This window comes from Dermacentor albipictus, unplaced genomic scaffold (genome assembly GCF_038994185.2).
Source record: "Dermacentor albipictus isolate Rhodes 1998 colony unplaced genomic scaffold, USDA_Dalb.pri_finalv2 scaffold_39, whole genome shotgun sequence".
NCBI classification, from domain to species: domain Eukaryota; kingdom Metazoa; phylum Arthropoda; class Arachnida; order Ixodida; family Ixodidae; genus Dermacentor; species Dermacentor albipictus.
In genome coordinates this window covers 1185190-1195276 of record NW_027225593.1, presented here as the reverse complement: position 1 = coordinate 1195276, position 10087 = coordinate 1185190, and the positions used below count along the sequence as shown (strand labels likewise).

Genomic DNA, 10087 nt, shown 5'->3' with positions numbered 1-10087 from the left:
TGCCAACATCGCTAAACGAACCTAGAACATGTTTTATACTAGCTGGTCTACGGACTACATTTGGTTTCATTTCTCGGGGCCGCGACACAGGGCCGCGCAGTAAGTAACTGTGTAGGACACAATTGAGAATTTCACACGAGTTAATTAAATGATTTTTCATAAATTAACTTGCTAATGGCCATCATTTCCTAACGGTTTTATTTTCAAGGCCCACAAATTAAGATGTTACACAAGTAAAAATATGACGTTGAAAAGAGTTAGGTGGCGGTTGGTCATACTTTCTTCTTGCTCTATGTATATAGTACTAAAAAAGAGAGACCCGAAATCATAATGCCCAAACTTCAACTACTGTCAGTACTGTCATGACGCAGCGACACAAACGGAACATATAAACTGCGATTTATTGAAAGATTAGACTTCTGCAATATATACTTCATTCGTAACTAAAACAGAGTTTTATAAGGTAGAAAGTGATGGAATATCACGACCTCTTATTTTGAATGAGTTGGCATGCACGTAGCTTTTATTTTCTACACAACCTTCAGTTTGAGACGGAGACGAGGAAGAGTATCACTTCGTCGTTGTGTTGTTAATGCTAATCAATAAATTTTACCAATATCTGCTTCATTCTGCAGTCTTCGGCAGCAGAGCTTGGCAGCCCGAGGGAAGAAGAAACCAAGGTGGCTCCTCCTGCCGACGTCGAAGTGCGGCTGTAGAGAGGGGCTGCTACGTTTCATCTAGTAGGGCTCGGTTGTTCACAACTTGACTTTTCCCACTCGTTACATCGCCGACCCAGGAAGGTGCTAGGAAGCCACTGAACACCATTTGCCATCGCCGATGTGGAAGTGTTTCAGCGTCAATTGAATGTGCTTTGACGTAACGGCGTTGAAGCAGTGGAGGAGGCGTCCGCTCGTTTCCGTTGTATTACTTCACGTGACATGAATGGCGATTGGAGTTTGCTTGACACGTGCCAATTTTGCAACCATAGTGGCGTGCCCATCTTTCTTTGTTGACCATGATTTCAGTCCTGAAACAAAGCCTAGGTGTATATCTTTCTCACCCGATACTACGTTTAGCTGTTTTAATTTGCATTGTGCAGTTCGGAGCGAGTGATTTAAAGCATTTATTAGGCGCTAGTGTTCTGCAAAGTAATGGCCATGGTTTTATTGAGGTAATTAGTAACATGCAATAAAGCGGACATGCGTCTTCCGGCGTGTCTAAGACCCTGTGTTTGAGTGCCGAGACCATTCTTGTACTCTTGTATCACTCTGTCCGTAAAGTGTCAATTGTCAGTGTTGTACTGTGCATTGTAATCGTCATGCCTGACGAAAGTACGAAATAATCCATGCATCCCAGTTGAAAAAGACAACAGGAATTCCTGTCGCAACTACAGAAATTTCTGTTGTACAACAGGATTTTTCTGTAGTAACTACAGATTCCTGATGGAGCGACAGACTTTTCTGATGTACAACAGACATTTGTTGTTGCTACTACAGAAGTACAGTCTGTCGTATGTCTGTTGTTACAACAGAAAGCTGAAGCTCTACAACAGATTTTTGTAGTACTACAGAAATTTCTGTTGTACAAGAGGATTTTTCTGTAGTAACTACAGATTCCTGATGGAGCGACAGACTTTTCTGATGTACAACAGACATTTGTTGTTGCTACTACAGAAGTACAGTCTGTCGTATGTCTGTTGTTACAACAGAAAGCTGAAGCTCTACAACAGATTTTTGTAGTACTACAGAAAAAATTGTCATCACTACAGGCACCCTGTTGTCCCAACAGAAATACTCCTGAAGTAACCCGAAAAACTTCTGTAGTGCTACAGAGAGCTGTTGAAATACTACAGAAACCTATTGTGGCAACAGGCCCCCAATTGTCACAACAGAAGTGTTCCTGATGTAATGCGACCAACTTCTGTTGTACTACAGAAAAATGTTGTTGTACGACAGAAACCTATCATTGCAACAGGCCCCCAGTTGTCATAACAGAAGTGTTCCTGAAGTAATGGACAAACTTCTGTTGTACTACAGAGAACTGTTCCACAACGGAAACCTATCGCCGCAACATATACCCAATGATGACAACAGAAGTGCACTGAAATTGTTTGATGCGACAAGCTTCTGTAGTGCCCGGTTGAAAAAGACAAAAGAAATTCCTGTCGCAACTACAGAAATTCTGTTGTACGACAGAAGTTGTTGACATTTCTTAATTGGGAGACATTTCTGACGTTACGACAGAAATTCTGATTTCGCAACAGAAGCATTCTGTCGCGACAACAAGAGTTCTGAAGTCGGAACAACAGCTTTATATCCTGACAGCGACTCCGACGTTACGACACCAATTCTGACGTCGCAGCAGAAACATTCGGTCGCGACGGCCAAGAGTTCCGAAGTCGCAACAGAAGCGCTTCCCGTCGCGGTCCTTTAAAATTGTATGTTTTTGCATCGGTAGTGTACACTGTACTTTTCTCCTGCGCGGTATTCAATCGCACTTCTCTGAAGCCGGCAATGCTGACACCGATGGCACCGACACCGTTATTAAAGTTGACGTGGCGAATAGTTATAATTGTGCCGTGACGACGCGGCACCAGCAACGACCTACCGGCCTCCTCTAAATCGGCCGCTGATCAAAATCATACCATCTGCGGGAATGGCTGCGTATCCGTTTTTTTTGGTAAGATGTGGCACACAGGCCTGTGGACTTACATGTGCTGTTACACTGACACATTAGTTAATTTCCCAGGAATATTTCACAAGCTTATGCGAAGCGGAAAAGAAGATTTCGGTTGTTCCACAAAGTTGCGTGAAAAGCTGTCTCTCTCGGGTCTCATTAATCTGATACAGTGCTGCCATGAGAAGCCAGTATGCTGTCAGAAAGAACTCTCATCCACGAATGTTTATGTAGCTATTTTGCATTGAACACACGAATTATATGCGCGCTCAAAAGTGTAAAGAACGAGAGACAACTGTCGAAACTAGCAGTAATAACCCTAAAAGTCAACGCTGTCTATTTCTGAATTTCTTATTTAATATGGATATCGTACATCAAAATCGATGTTCTAGCACTGCACGATGTACTTGTCGATGGTACGAACACTCTTGCTCTTCTAGAGATGCGGCACTTGACGCGGTGGAGTGATAGCGGATCTTGGCTCTCAAAATGCAAATGTAAACATCAGCGCATCAGCACGTCGTACGCGGAATGTCTTGCTCCCCAGGAGCGGTTACAGCGGCCCTTGGCCGCGGTTCCCGGTCAACGGAAAAGCCTTCTCCGGACTACCAGATGGTTCTACCACAACTTCCTTCAGGTGCTAGTGTTTTGAACACTATTTTTATCCACGGCGAAGTTAAAGCACGGCCTTACCGTGTTGAGCACTTCAGGGACGCGCTTTCAAGACTGATGCTGCTGCCGGAAGTGGTGGCCCTCGGGGCTTATCAGATGAATCATGTGTGGGCCGTAACTTTTTCGAACGAGGCGGCAAAAAAGAAGATACTTGACGCTGAAGCATTTCTTGTTAAAGAACATCGATGCGTGGTCATTGACCCGTGCAATCAGGGTGTCAAGCTCAAGCTCTTCTGGCTGCTGCACGGTGTTCCTGATGAAGACGTCCGAACAGCGTTGGCACCGTTCGGGAGAGTGACCGAAGTGACGAGGGAGAAGTGGAAAGTACAAGGCTGCAACGACAAAGGAACCACGACACGGTCTGTGGTCCTTAAACTCAAGCCCGGAATGACAGCGGACGACCTACCACATCAGCTTCGGGTCGCGGAAGACCTGGCTCTCGTCATTGTCCCGGGCAGAGCACCCCTCTGCCTCCGGTGCCGTGGCACCGGACACATTAGACGAGAATGCCGGGTTCCACGCTGTGGGCTGTGTCGTCGCTTCGGCCACGACGAGACCCAGTGCGTGAGAACGTACGCCAACGTTGCTGGGCCAGGCGGGAGCGAAGACACATCGGAGCTCCTTATGGATCAAGAGGATGCCGAGGAGGCCGCTAAGGAAGCAGCTGAAGGGGCGGATGCTCAGTCTACATCTCTGGAGATGAAGACCGAAAATGTGAACTCGGAGGGGACTGATAAGGGCAACGTGCCCGATTCGACGCCTCCACCTGCCAAGGTTCAAGTCAAGGAAAGTGGTGTTGAGGCGACGAGTGCGTCTTCAACTATCCAAGCAACCCCAACCACCGCGGTTGACGAGACAGTCAGCATCTCCGAGAGCATGGACATGACTTCCAACGCTAAAGGTGCCGGAAAACGGTTGCGCGACGATGTTGAGGACCTCAGCCAAGACACCGACGGCGCGGGTACCGAAAGACCGCCACAGAAAACCCAGACAGGCCGAAGGTCGACGTTGAAGGTCAAACTCAACGAGCCGCCAGACAGACGGCTGCTACACGGGCCACCTCCGCCTTAGCGGAGGTTGTGTCCCGGGAAGAACTTCCAAAACCCGATCTTTGATCGGGAACGGGCCTGCGACTACGTGGATTGGCAGTCGTCGGCTCGAAAGGGAGGGCCATGTTCAACGAGCATCACTGCATACCAGAGTCCGTATGTTTCCTAAGATAAAATTGTGTAGGGGCGTACCCTAAATCTAACTAAAACAATGGCAGACGCTATTAACCTCACCAGTCCGCTTCGTTTGGCGACATTAAACGTCAGAGGGTTGTCGCAGAGGCGAAGACAGTGTCAGATAAGTCGCATGTTACTAGAAAAAGACATTGATTTGATGGCTGTACAAGAAACAAAAATTGAATCTGAAGAAAAAACGGCTCGTTTGGTTGAAATTTTCAGAAATAAGTACAATGTATGCGTTTGCCACGCGAGTGGTACTTCTGGGGGCTGCCTTTTGTTTATAAGAAATAGCACTGGGATAATAGAGCAACAAGTTACTTCATGTGAAGGGGGGCGTTTGCTTATTTGTGATTTTTCTTTTTCTGGATTGCTGTGGCGGGCGGTTTGTGTATACGCCCCTAATAATGCTCGAGAACGTGAACAATTTTTCGTTTATCTGAGGTCTTTCTTGCGGTGTGAAAGACACGTTCTAATGTTTGGCGACTTCAATTGTGTATGCCGGCCGATAGATCGATCGAAAAAGCAACTTAGCCACGATAAAAGTGCCGCACTTCTGCATGAAATTTTGTGTGATGTTGATCTAGAGGATGTTGGGAGTGTTCTTGGTTCTTACAGTCATGTGCAATATACGCATTTTCAAGGAGACAGCCACTCAAGGTTAGACCGCATCTATGTTCCTGTTCACTTAGTTCCACTACTTTCTGAATATGGTGTGGAATGTGTCAGTTTCAGCGATCATTGTTTGGTAACGGTTACGATAGGTATGAAAAAGAAAGAACAGAAATTTAATTGGCACCTATGGAAACTTAATGATAACCTTATTCAAGATGAAGTATTTCTTAAACGAATAAAAGAGAAATTAGACGCTGTTCTCCTTGAGGATGCAAAAAATGTTGTAGAAGCTTGGGAGATGTTCAAAACCGAAGCGAAAACAATTGCTTTAGAGAGAGCATGCGTGTTGCGGCAGAAACAAAAGCAAGAAGAAAAGCAACTGCAATGCACGTTGGCATACCTGTTGAACATGGAAAGCGGCGGGGCTGGTATATTTGCACATGATATTAAACAAATTAAAGCGAAACTTAAAGTGATTGATGAAGAGAGATATCGTGGCGCGGTTTTAAGAGCACGCGCTGAACGTGTATGGCTTGGTGAAACGCCCACCAAGCGAGCTTTAAGTGAAGAGAAGAGGTACGCTATGACCAAGGAAGTAAAAGAAATCGTTTTTCAAGGGCAGCTTACAAATGACGGGGAAATGATAGAACGTGCTTTCGTTGACTACTATAGCACGCTGCTAAGCAAGAGGACAAGCGATATCTCTGCGTTTAAGAGTGAATATTTACCTCTTATGCCGAAAATTGATGGTCAACTCAAGGATGCCCTTGAGAGGCCGATTTCTGTAGCAGAAATTGAAAAGGCTATAGATGACCTTAGTGTAAGGAAATCGCCTGGACCGGATGGACTTGGGGCAGCGATATATAAAATTTTCAAGGTTGAAATGGCTGAGGCTCTGCACCGCGTCATAACCAAGTGTTACGAACAAAACTGGACGCCTCCTTCTTTCCGACAGACACACGTAGTACTGATACCTAAATCAACAGACCCCATTAAACTTCAATCCGTAGAGACCTACCGGCCAATAAGCTTAGCAAATATTGACTATAAAGTATTTATGAAGGTGCTCGCCCATCGCCTTCAAAGTGTAGTCAAATCCCTAGTAGGTACACATCAGACATGCGGTATAAAAGGCAGGACTATATTCACAAATATACATATAGCGCGAAGCATACTTGAATGTTGCGATACGATGGGAGATCATGTAGCTATGCTACAACTAGATTTGGCCAAAGCTTTTGACAGGGTGTCCCACGAAATCCTGTTTATACTTCTTGATTATGTTAATGTCGGATCAGTCATTTTGGACGGGGTAAAAATGATGTATGATGGTTGTACCACAAACTTAATCATTAACAACAAACTGAGCAGACGGATTGCAGTAATGTCTAGCATAAAGCAGGGCTGTCCGACCTCAGCCTTGCTCTTTGCACTTTATTTAGAACCTTTCTGTTTAAAGTTACTACATAACCATAATATTCGCGGGTACACATTTTTGGTAGATAAATAAAAGTTTTAGCTTATGCCGACGACATAGCAGTGTTCTGTCGCGATAAACAGAGCATTGCAGAAGCTGTGAGGGAAGCCCAAGCTTTTTGCAAGGCTTCCGGTAGTGCCATAAGTTGGTCAAAATGTTTAGGGCTTTGGCACGGGAATTGGCCAGAGGCACCAGAGGTCTTTTGCAAAATGCAATGGAGTGTATTACCCGGCACTTATCTTGGGGTTCCACTCAGTGCCTACCGTGAGCCAATCGAATACTGGACGAACGAGAGAGACGGAATGAAAGAGCAAACTAACAAATGGGGAGGCCACAACTTTTCGATGTTTGCTAGGGCCAAAGTATGTAATATCTTTTTAGTAGCTAAAGTGTTCTACGTCCTGCAGGTGCTATGCATGAGCCGATCTTCAATTCAAAAAATACACAGAGTGTTTGCAGAGTTTATTTGGGGTTCGGTGTGGGAACGCACGAGCAGAAGTAATTTGTTTCATACATTGCGCAATGGGGGACTTGGTTTAACGCATTTGTTTTTCAAGCAACTTGTATCGAGATTTGTTTTCTTCCGCGACCAAAGCGATGGGTTTCTGCGGACGGTAATCCAAGTGAGATTGCGCGACGCTTTGCCCGATTTTGTTGTATCGTCGTACGCAATCAAACCGATGGCACTAAAGGGCTATCTGCGTGAAGTTTCCATGGCGATACGTCTTCTAAACGCTCGTTTTTCGAAAGACTACTTGTTTGCAGTGTCACGAAAACAATTGTATAAGGATCTTGTTGAAGTGTTTATAGCTACACCAGTGTATCGTTCTATGTATTACTTAGGGCCTGAACGAGATGTTTTCAAGCGAGTCAATAATATGCCTGTACGAGCTAACACAAAATCATTCTTTTTCAAACTGCATACCGGCACACTGCCTGTTAAGCCATGGCTAAGAAGCAAGGGCTTGTTTGTCCCATGGTTAGACAACTGTCTCATATGTAACAAGGAAGAAACTGTCGAACATATTTTTCTTGACTGCCACGATGCCCGCTTTCTTTGGGACATCCTGCAAAGAACATTAAAAAAGGAGCTTCCTATCACTGCGTTCGGAATAAGGTTTCTGCCATGTGCTGAACCTGACGGTGTGCCGGTGGACATGTTGATGCTATTGTGTATGCAAAGTGTGTGGCGAACTCGTATGGCTGTACGCAATGCTGATGTTGATGCAAGGCCAGCAATGTATTATTTTACCGAGAATGTTAATTATATAAGCGAAGTGTTGAAACTGCTAAGTGATCCGCCAAATTGGCTTTCAGTGTTGGACAGTTTGGCTTCGATGAAGCCATTTTAACATGACACGTCAGTCTTAGTAAAGACTAGACGTTTTAACATTCGGATTTATTTGACAATATTTGTATGTACTTGCCAAGCCGGTAATAAAGAAAAAAAAATCAGGGGTGGTGCAGTGGTAAGATGCCGGGCTGGGAATCGAGAGGTCGCATGTTCGAATCCTAGGCAAAGACGTTTTTTTTTTAATTTTTTTTACTTTTATGTTTTTCTTTTTCGTGCTAACAAATTTACATAATCTTAGGGACGTCTCTGTCAATTTTTTAATAAATATTGATCAAGAACTACAGAACTTTCTACTACAGGACGTCACACTACAGACAACAGAACTACAGGCAACAGAACTACAGGCAACAGAACTACAGGCAACAGAACTACAGACAACAGAACTACAGAAACAACGTCCCAAAATACAACAGACTGGTAAAATTTCCTGTTGTGTTTTTCAACTGGGATGTTTCTGCAGTGGAGCCCGAGCTAGCATTTAGATCTGGAATCAGTTCGCTACAAGCGTAGAGTGTGAGAGACTAGAGACAAAAACTTGAACGTATTTGAATTGAACGTGACGGAGTTTCGTTTATTTCCCTCAACGGATTCATCTTTCCTTTTAAAGCATTGTACTTAAGTTACTTTTTACACAGAGGAAAAGTCTAGTATACAGTACCACGCGCTCTACATAAACGGTCAGGTATAGTTATATTATCGCGCTTATTATCTCGGTATTTAATGCTACATCGACAGCCAGAAGGCGTTTCGTTCTTGAACTAGACGTACCAGAGTATGTATAGTTCTGATCTCAAACCAAGCGTTGATACTGCAGAGGTGAAACTCAATGGACACAATTAGCTTCCCAGACCAAAAACACTAGTGATGTTAGGATTAGCCAAGCATATCGATTGCCTAACTCTATTACGATGAGATACTGACACAGTAGATGTGGACGGCATATAGATGGGGGGCGGAGGGCAGTGAAAAACTAGGCGCAGTGACAATTTTAAGTAATTTTACCACCATAAAGTGAGTTTCATTCACGCAGGAACCACTCACCTTGTGTTAGCAGCAGAATGTCAAAGCCACAGTGGCACGTCAACAAACTGGTCGACTGATTTGTGTTTTTTGTTGCCTGTAAATAAAAATTGCAATAAACGGGCATGCCATGGCAAAAAGACTGTTTGTGGCCATTTATTAAATAAAGTGCATGCTGTGTATACAAGAAATGCAGAAATTTAACACTCCCAGGGTTAGTTTAGTAGAAAAGTACCGACACCCCAGATGGTGGATGGCAAAACGGCGCCGCGATATCTCAAATGGTAAGAATATCACTTGATCCACTTTCATCTCCATTAATTTATCATTTATTTAATTCGATTAGTAAGTACAAGTAATTTACCCTATGATGTTCTCCTTGGTGCCCTCGTTGGTTTCTTATGACATGGTTAATAAAAATCGGGCCCCTCGGCTCCCTTTCTTCTCGTCATTACATTACGAGGGCCTCGAATCCGCCAACATTGATGCCTTGATTTACGTTGTGTGCGTTTATCGACCAGCTACCGTCACCCAAATAGATCACCGTCTCGTGACGCCTGCGACAAAAAAGGTGTTTCACATTCGACGCCTAGGTTCGTGGGGGGTGGCGCCGGCTAACACTCCCAGGTTTAGTTGTAGCAGTAAACCGCATAGAGTGAATGGCAAACCGGGGTCCCCGCAGTAGCTCAATTGGCAAGAGAATCGCACGGTGGTTCGTATATCACCTGCCAGTTCTTCAACCATTGTCATTCCCATTTGATTCTCATTTTTTACTTAATAAGTGCGTAATTTCGCCTACGTTGCTCTGGGTGTCCTTGTTTATTGGCTTATGTTGTGGTCAACAAAAATGATGCCCCTCGGTTCCCTTACTTCTGGTTCGTAATATATATATATATATATATATATATATATATATATATATATATATATATATATATATATGTATATATATATATATATATATATATATATATATATATATATATATATATGTGTGTGTGTGTGTGTGTGTGTGTGTGTGTGTGTGTGTGTGTGTGTGTGTGTGTG

The 10087-nt window shown here is 44.0% G+C and overlaps 1 long non-coding RNA gene across 1 annotated transcript; it reads right to left on the bottom strand.

The window, feature by feature from the left end:
* Positions 1-382: 382 nt before the first annotated feature.
* LOC139052839 (uncharacterized) lies at positions 383-9138 on the bottom strand. The gene is made up of 2 exons (XR_011510084.1): positions 9062-9138; positions 383-1027 (listed from the first exon to the last, which is right to left on the bottom strand). It is a non-coding gene; the product is annotated as an uncharacterized lncRNA (long non-coding RNA).
* Positions 9139-10087: the final 949 nt, after the last annotated feature.